Consider the following 10,125-nt stretch of genomic DNA (forward strand, 5'->3'; position numbering starts at 1 on the left):
TAGCTTGATGGGGGAGGCGGGGAGGGAGAGCAAGAAAGAGGGAGATGGGCAGAACCAGGTTGCATAGGCCTTGGAAACCACAGGAAGGATGTGGATGTTATTTAGAGAGTAATGGGAAACTGTTTCAAGAAGGAGGTTTTAAGTAGGAATCCAACCCAGTGACAATAACCATCACATAGGGTTACATAGATTAATTGAGATGTATGTGTTTGCAAATTATTTGGCACAAGGTAAGGGGCCTCAGTATTCTTAGCCTGTGTGCAAATTGGGGTAATGGGGACACTCCCCCTGCACTTTGGTAGGATGCACCAAATCATATGGGGTGGTTCCATTTGGTCAGGGCTTCCACTGATTGGTGGAGGTACAGGGCTTGGGAGGACTCAGAAGAGTGGACCGGCCATTGCAGGTTCCTGGAACTCACCCTAACCTGACCCCGTTCCCTGGCTCTCTGTCTTTATAGAGGAAGCTGGTCCCTAGGGCTGACTATCCATTGTCATACCAGCTCTGGTTTCCATCATGTCTCCAGTCCAGCTTACTGGGGGTGAGTGGGAAGTCCCTTCTTCTCCATTCTGGAGCAAGCTTCCCTCCTGCTGATCTCCAAAGTGTTCATATTTTTCCACTTGCAGTAGACAGCTCAGTGGCTGGAGAGAGACAGTCGGGGAAGAGCAGAGGTCCTCTGTCCTCTTGCCTATGTCAAGCACCTGATGCTGCTGCACTGGTTGCTGGTGACACAGTAAGGCCTCATGTCAGTAACTGCCATCCAAGTTTTCCTAAGGTGTCTGGCTTTCCTTCTGGGACAGTGGTAAGGCAATGTAGAGTCTGTGCAGGCTGCAAAGGGAGGAATAGATTTATTCACTTGTCAGCTTCCAGTGCCTTTGAGTCACAGGGACTGTCTCTTGAAAGTTGAAGAGCTCAGGCCAAGTTTTTCCTGAGAAATTCAATTTTGTAGAACACTGTGAGCTTTGATACTCTGGTCACAATGAATTTATTAATGTGTTATTGCAAGAAACGCAGCACAATTTTATTTAAGAGAGAGGAAGGAAGCTGAGCTGTTTCTGACCTCTCATAAATGGAGTTTAATCTCCACAGAGTTTTTAGCTGAAAGCATAGAGTTTTCCTGAGAAAGAGCTTGAACTGAACCAAATAAGAATTTGTGCCATTGACCTCATGGCGGGCATACCAGAGATCATTCTGTTCCCCACACCCCCACTGGAGACTAAACTCAGTGCCTTCTGTATCCTAGGCAAGTGATCTACTACTGATCCTATAGCCCCAGCCCCAGAGATCATTCTGTACTTTGCAAGAAAAACAAAGAAAGAAAAAAAAACACCACCTAATTCCCACAGTCACAAGGGAGCTGCCCTTTCCTTAACTCATAGCTGTCAGCCTCCTATCGAGTCACTGAAGGAGTTAAATACCTAGTGGAGACTGGGAGGGAAATCAAGGGCTGTTTCATTGTCACCCATGTCCCACCTCAGGGGTGTTAGGGATGGAGCAAGTGGCCTGGGCTGCAGGCAGGTGGGGCTGTCTCCTTCCTCTTAAGTTTGTCTGATCTTGCAGGTAGCTGGTCACATGGGAAGACAGGAAATAGGGGAGAGCAGTGTATGTGTGTGTGTGCGTGTGTGTGTGTGTGTGTGTGTGTGTGTGTGTGTGTGGTCTCACTAACAGAATAGAAGCTGGCTCAGTATATCTACCTGGTCCAAAATGAGAAAAAGAGAGGGAGAGGAGAGTGCTACATCACAGCAAGGACTTTTTATGCTAACGTTACCATTCTTTTTAAAGATGAACTATTTTAAATTACAGAAAAGTGTACAGACTGATAGGAACACCCACACAGACACTATCTAGCTTTATTAATACTAACATTTTGCATTTTGATCATTTTTTCTAAGAAATAACGCATTATGAATGTGAGTGAAGCCTCTTGTCTTTTATTCCACGTATGTTCCTCTTATCAGAGGTAACTGCTACTGTGACTTTCATACAGATTGTTCCCACACATGATTTCCCACTTGTCATGCATGTGTCCGGATCCATAAGCAATATATTATTTTGCAAATCTAAACATTCTACTTACAGGGAACCATGTTGTACATAGTCTCTGTTGCTGCTTCTTCACAAAATATTATGTTGATAAATAATGTTTGGCTATATAGTATTCCATTGTATGACTCCACTGCAGTTTATGCATTTTCCTATTGGAAGTCATGTAGATGTCCAGGTTTTGCTACTATAAATGGCTTCAGTGAGTGCTCTTATATATCTTCTTGTACTGTCTCTTAGTTATAGGATTCTTTTTTTGTGGTACTTGGGTTTGAACTCAGCACTTTGATTTTGCAAGATAGCGCTGTACTTGAGCCACACCTCTGGCCTTAAACCTAGGACTTTATTTGTTGGATTCTAAGGCATGCATCTTAAAATATATGGGAAGTTGCTAAATTATACCTCAAGTGACTTTAAGTTAACAATACTTCCTTTTTTCCACCTTTTTTTTTTTGCAGTACTGGTGTTTTAACTTGCTTGCTACCTAGATTATTAATACTTATTGACATTGTCTTTCTGTCTAAAAACAGTGTATCTGTCAACTTTTTCAGGTTTTTTATGGTTTTAAATAAAGTTATGAATTTTAAAATATCATTACAAATCTTTTGCTAGGTTTATTCCTACATAGTGCTTTTAATTTTTTTATTTTGACAGTACTGAGGTTTGTACTCACGCTTGCTAGGTAGGCCACTCTGCCAGGACCTAGCTTTTTAGTTTTTATGTGTTTTTTTTTGTGGGACTGAGGATTGAACCCAGGGTCTCCTGCACCCAGGTGTATGCTAGGCAAACATTAAGCTTCTGAGCTACATCCCCAGCCCCCATACTGATTTTTAAACCACATATTTCAATTTCCTATTGCTGATATTCAGGAACATTATTGGTTTCTGTATCAATTGATATTGTATTCAGAAAGCTTGCTGAATTTTCTTGTTAATTCTTTTTTTGAAATTAAAAATTATTTTTATGAGCATATATTAACTATAGAGAGTGAGGCTTTTCGTTGTGGTATTTCTGTACACATACACACACACGCATAAGATGTACTTACTCATGCTCACTCCCTCTATTACTCTTTCTTATCCCCTTTAAACTTCTTACATTTTCATGAGTTTCATGGTATCCTTCTCATATGTGCATGCAATATACTTGACCATATTATTACCCTGCTTTCCTCCTGCTCCCCCCATGTTCATGTTCATGTCCTTTTTTAACAGTCTAGATTCTTTATATGAGAGAAAATATGCAATGTTTATCTTTCTGAGTCTTGCTTACTTCCCCTAACAAAATGATCTCCACTTCCATCCATTTTCCTTCTTTCAAATTTTTAATCTTTCTTTCATAATTTCATTCTTTATGGCTGAAAAATACGTATATTTCCACTGTATATGTATGTATACCACATTTTCTTTATCCACTCATGTGTTCATAAGTACCCAGGCTGATGTTAGAGGTTGGCTGTTGTGAACACTGCTGCTATAAACATGGGTGTGCAGGTGTCTCTATTGTATGCTGGCTTACTGGGTAGATGTCCAGAAGCAATATGTCAGGAGCAAATGATAGTTCTATTTTTAGTTATTTTAGGAACTTCCATAATGATTTCCACAGTGACTGGACTAATTTATATTTCCACCAACAGTGTGTAAAGGTCTTTATCTCACCCCCCCCCCCCCCCGCCGCCCCATTCTTGCAGCATTCGTTGTTGTTTGTTTTCTTGATGAGAGCCATCCTGACTGGGGTGAGATGGAATTTCAGTGTTGCTTTGATTTGCATTTCCTTTACCGCTAGTACGTTGAGTGCTTCTTTATGCATTGGCCATTTGTATTTCTTTTGAAAACTATTCATTTTCCCATTTAATAATTGAATTATTCCATTTACCCATTTATTAATAGAATTATTTGTTCTTTTGGTGTTTAATTTTTTGAACTCATATTTTTATATTGTGGATATTAATCCCTTGTCAGATAAATAGCTGGCAAAGATTTTCTTTTTTTCTTTTTTTTTAAATTTATTTTTTTATTATTCACATGTGCATACAAGGCTTGGATCATTTCTCCCCCCTGCCCCCACCCTCTCCCTTACCACCCACTCCACCCCCTCCCTCTCCCCCCAACCCCCTCAATACGCAGCAGACATTATTTTGCCCTTATCTCTAATTTTGTTGTAGAGAGAGTATAAGCTATAATAGGAAGGAACAAGGGTTTTTGCTAGTTGAGATAAGGATAGCTATACAGGGAGTTGACTCACATTAATTTCCTGTGCATGTGTGTTACCTTCTAGGTTAATTCTTTTTGATCTAACCTTTTCTCTAGTTCCTGGTCCCCTTCTCCTATTGGCCTCAGTTGCTTTTAAGGTATCTGCTTTAGTTTCTCTGCATTAAGGGCAACAAATGCTAGCTAATTTTTTAGGTGTCTTACCTAATAGCCTCATATCTCTCTTGTGGGCTCTCGCTTTTATCTTGTGATCAAAGTTCAATCCCCTTGTTGTGTTTGCCCTTGATCTAATGTCCGCATATGAGGGAGAACATGATTTTTGGTCTTTTGGGCCAGGCTAACCTCACTCAGAATGATGTTCTCCAATTCCATCCATTTACCAGCGAATGGTAACATTTCGTTCTTCTTCATGGCTGCATAAAATTCCATTGTGTATAGATACCACATTTTCTTAATCCATTCATCAGCGGTGGGGCATCTTGGCTGTTTCCATAACTTGGCTATTGTGAATAGTGCCGCAATAAACACGGGTGTGCAGGTGCCTCTGGAGTAACCTGTGTCACAGTCTTTTGGGTATATCCCCAAGAGTGGTATTGCTGGATCAAATGGTAGATCAATGTCTAGCTTTTTAAGTAGTCTCCAAATTTTTTTCCAGAGTGGTTGTACTAGTCTACATCCCCACCAACAGTGTAAGAGGGTTCCTTTTTCCCCCGCATCCTCGCCAACACCTGTTGTTGGTGGTGTTGCTAATGATGGCTATTCTAACGGGGTGAGGTGGAATCTTAGCGTGGTTTTAATTTGCATTTCCTTTATTGCTAGAGATGGTGAGCATTTTTTCATGTGTTTTTTGGCCATTTGAATTTCTTCTTTTGAGAAAGTTCTGTTTAGTTCACTTGCCCCTTTCTTTATTGGCTTATTGGTTTGGGAGAATTTATTTTTTAAGTTCCCTATATATTCTGGTTATCAGTCCTTTGTCTGATGTGTAGCTGGCAAATATTTTTCTCCCACTCTGTGGGTGTTCTCTTCAGTTTAGAGACCATTTCTTTTGTTGAGCAGAAGCTTTTTAGTTTTATACAGTACCATTTATCTATGCTATCTCTTAGTTGCTGTGCTGCTGGGGTTCCATTGAGAAAGTTCTTGCCTATACCTATTAATTCCAGAGTATTATAGGCTGTGTTTTTACTCTGATAATTGTTTCTTTTGAGGTTCAGAACCTTTTTAATCTAATGCAATCACATTTGTCAACGCTAGCTCTTATTTCCTGAGTTATTGTAGTTCCATTCAGAAAGTCATTGACTATGCTTTGATCTTCAAGTGTTTGCCCTAGTTTTTCTCTAGTAGTTTCAGATTCCAGGTCTTACATTAAGTCTTTGATCCATTTTGATTTGATTTTTTTGTACCAGGTGAGAGATAGGGGTCTAGTTTTAGTCATCTATATGTGACTATCCAGTTTTCCCAACACCATCATCTTTTCTCTAAAGTTTTGGTGAGAATGAGATGGCTGTAGTTGCATAGACTTGTATCTGGACCCTCTATGCTATTCCATTGGTCTATGAGTCTATTCTGAACTAGCACCATGCTATTTTTTCTATTATTATGACTCTGTAGTATAATTTGAAGTCAGATATTATGATATCTCTAGCATTGCTTTTTTGATTAGGATTGCTTTGGCTACTCTGGGTCTTTTGTTCTTCCATATGTATTTTAAGATTGATTTTTTGATTTCTGTGAAGAATGTCTTTGGGATTTTGATGGACATTGCATTGAATCTGTAGATTGCTTTTGGTGGGATAGCCATTTTCACGATGTTAATTTTGCTAATCCATAAACATGGAAGGTCTTTCCATCTTCTAGCATCTTCTTCAGTTTCTTTCTTCAGTGCTTTATAGTTCTCATTGTAGAGGACTTTCACCTCCTTAGTTAGGTTCATTCTAGGTATTTTTTGAGACTATTGTGAATGAGATTGTTTCCTTGATTTCTTCCTCAGCATATTTGTAATTGATATTCCGAAAAGCTGATGATTTTTTTGTGTTAATTTTGTATCCTGCTTCTTTTCTGAGAGTGCTTATCAGACAGGAATTTTCTGGTAGAGTCTTTAGGGTCTTACAAGTATAGGGTCATCTTGTTTGCAAATAGCCATAATTTGACTTCTTCCTTTCCAGTTGTATCCCTTTACTTCTTTCTTTTCCCTGATTGCTCTGGCTAATAATTAAATTCTAAATTGAATAAGGGTGGAGAAAGTGGACATCCTTGTCTTGTTCCTGATTTTAATGGAATTCTTTCGGGTTTTTCTCCATTTAGAACAATGTTGGCTATATTTTTGTCATACATAGCCTTTATTATTTTGAGTTATATCCTTTCCATTTCTAGTTTCTTCAGGGCTTTTATCATGAAGGGATTTTGAATTTTATCGAAGGTTTTTCTGTATGTATTGAGAGGATCATGTGATTTTTGTCCCTGATTCTGTTTATGTGCTGTATAGAGTTTATTGGTTTGCATGTTGAGTCATCCTTGTATCCCTAGAATGAAATCAACTTGTTCAAGGTGTATGATCTTTTTAATGAGTTGTTGAATTCACTTTGCAAATATTTTATTGGGAATTTTTTGTATCTATGTTCATCAAAGAAGTTGGCCTACAATTGTGTGTGTGTATGTGTGTGTGTGTGTCCTCATCTGATTTTGGTATTAGGGTATCATTGACCTCATAGAATCAGTTCAGTAGTGTTCCTTATCTATTTTATGCAATAATTTGAGGACCGTTGGTGTTAATTCTTCTTTAAAAGTCTGGTAGAATCCAACAGTGAATCCATCAAGCCCTGGGCTCTTCTTTATTGATAATACTCTTTATTACTGCTTTAATCTCATTGCTCATTATAGATCAGTTCAATTCATTTATACCCTATTGGTTTAATTTTGGTAGTTCAAAAGTGTCTACAAATTTATCCATTTCTTCTAGATTTTTCAATTTCTTGGAATTTAAGTTTTCAAAATATTCCTTGATCCTCTGAATTTTTTCATATCTGTTATAATATCCCCCTTTTCAGCTCCAATTTTATTAATTTAGGTCTTCTTTCTTTTGGCTACTTTGGTTAAGGATTTGTCAATCTTATTTATCTTTTAAAAGAACCAACTCTTTGTTTCATTGATTCTTTGTATTGTTCTTTGTATTCTCTATTTCATTAATTTTTGACCGATCTTAATTATTTTTTATGAATTTGGGGTTTAGCTTCTTCTCATTTTTCTAAGAGCTTGAGGTACATAATTAGGTTAATTGAATCTCTCTGATTTTATAATGTAGGCACTTACAGATATAAACTGCCCTCTTTGAATTGTCTTTGCTGACTACTATAGGTTCTAGTATGTTGTATTTTTGTTTTCATTTGATTCTAGGACTTTAAATTTTTCCTCCCTGATTTCTTCAGTGACCCACTGATCATTCAAAAGTATATTGAGCTCAGGTAATGGATATGCCCGATGCGAGAAGAACTGGTCCCTCTTCTCAGAAGAAGGACATGTTTTGTTGTGACTGGGCTTGGGGATACACACCTGTAATTCCAGCTACTTGGGAGGCGGAAATCAGGAGGCTCAAGGTTCAAGCCAGCCTGGGCAAAAAGTTAGCAAGACTTCATCTAAACAAATAAGCTGGACATATTGACTTATGGCTGTAATCCCAGCTACATGGGTGGTATTGGTAGGAAAAACCAGACCTGGGCGAGATTTCAAAACCTTATCTGAAAAATAAAGCAAAAAGGACTGGAGGTGAACCTCAAGTGGTGCTTGCCTAGCTAGCATGAGGCCCAGAGTCCAAACCTCAATACCACCAAAAAAGTGTATTGTCCAATCTCTATGTGTTTGTAGAGCTTTTATATTTCTCTTGCTATTGATGTCTAATTTTATTCCATTATGATTTGATAAGATACAAGAAACTATTTCAATTTTCTTGTATTTGTTGACTTCTCTTATGGCCTAAAATGTGACCTACTTTGGTAAAAGTTCCATGGGTTGTTGAGAAAAATGTGTAGTCTGCAGCTGGTGGATGAAATATTCTGTAGATGTCTGGTAAGTCTATTTGCTCTATGGTGCAGTTTATCTCTGAAGTTTGTTAATTTTTTTTGTTTGGTTGTTTGGTTGATCTATCAATTGATGACAATAAGGTACTGAAGTCACATACTATTATTGTATATGAGCTATCTGTTCTTTTATGTCCAATAGTGTTTAATGAAATTCAGTGCACCAACATTTGGTGTACCAAATTTATAACTGGGGATATCTTTGTGGTGGAAGGTTCCCTTCATTAATACCATTTACTAATGTATTCAGAATAATTTTCCTTGAAGTTTACCTTTTCATACATGAGAGCTATTCCTGCTTGCTTTCAGTTTCTACTTGCTTGATATATCATTTTCCATCCTTTCACTTTCACTTTCAGTCTTTGTGTGTATTTGCTAGTGAGGTGTGTTTCTCACAAACAACAAATAACTGGGTCTTATTTTTAATTCATTCAGTCAATCTGTGATTTTTAATTGGAGAGTTAAGATCTTTTATATTTAAGGTTACTACTCAGAGGTGTTTTCTGATTCCTGTAATTTTGCTGGTTCTTTTTCCTGGTTTATTTGAGTACTGTTTGTTTTTTCTTTCTCCTTTATTCCTCTTGAGAGTATTCTGGTTTACTGAGATGAGTAGATTGATTCTTCTTCTATTTTTCTATTCATGTCCTGAAATCTATTCTCTTCTGACCTCTTGCTTTTGTGACTATCTTTCTTCCTTGTCTGTGTGTAGGATTCCTTTACTTATCTTCTGCAGTGCTGGTTTAGTTGTTGGGGATTGCTGTAGTTTGTTCTTATCTTGGAGGATCTTTATTTCTTCATTGATTTTTAAAAGGTAACTTTGCTGGATATAGTGATCTTGGTTGACAATTATTTACTTTAGGAGCTTGAAATACATCATTCTACCTTTTCCTGGCTTTCAGGGTTTCTGGTGAGAGGTCTTATGTAATTCTGATGGGTTTGGCTTTGTAAGTAAGTTGGTGTTTTCTTTTGCAGCTTTCAATATTCTTTCTTTGTACTGTAATGTTAGCATTTTGAGTATAATAAGATATGGAGTGGGTTTTTTTGATCATGTCTATTTGGAATTCTGTATGCCTCCTGTCTTTGGATATCCCTATCTTTCCCTATATTTGAGAAATTTTCTGCTATAATTTCACCAAATAAGTTTTCTATGCTTTTAGTTTGTACCTGAGCTCCTTCGTCTACCCTGTGTATTTTCAAGTTTGGTCTGTAGATAATGTTCCACAGTTCTTCAAAGTTGTGGTCATCCTAGGGTTTTTTTGTTGTTATTGCTGTCTGAATATAATATTTCCTTGACTTTATCTTCAATCACTGATATTTTTTTCTTCAGCTTGGACTAGTCTACTGGTGATGCTTTCCACTGTATTTTTGGATTATTGAGTTTTCTGTTTCCAACATTTCTTTTTCAGTATTTCAGGATTTTTACTGAATTTCTCATCCATGTTGTTAATGTTTTCATTCAGGTCTTGCATTGACTTTTCTTTTTTTTTACTTTGTATTTTAGTGGTTTTTTTTTATTATTCATATGTATATACAAGGCTTGGGTCATTTCTCCCCCCTGCCCCCACCCCCTCCCTTACCCACCCACCCTGCCCCCTCCCTCTTCCCCATACCCCCTCAATACCCAGCAGAAACTATTTTGCCCTTATTTCTAATTTTGTTGTAGAGAGAGTATAAGCCATAATAGGAAGGAACAAGGGTTTTTGCTGGTAGAGATAAGGATAGCTATACAGGGAGTTGACTCACATTAAATTCCTGTGCGTGTGTGTTACCTTCTAGGTTAATTCTTTTTGTTTTTTTCTATT

Source organism: Castor canadensis, chromosome 15 (genome assembly GCF_047511655.1).
Source record: "Castor canadensis chromosome 15, mCasCan1.hap1v2, whole genome shotgun sequence".
Taxonomy (NCBI): domain Eukaryota; kingdom Metazoa; phylum Chordata; class Mammalia; order Rodentia; family Castoridae; genus Castor; species Castor canadensis.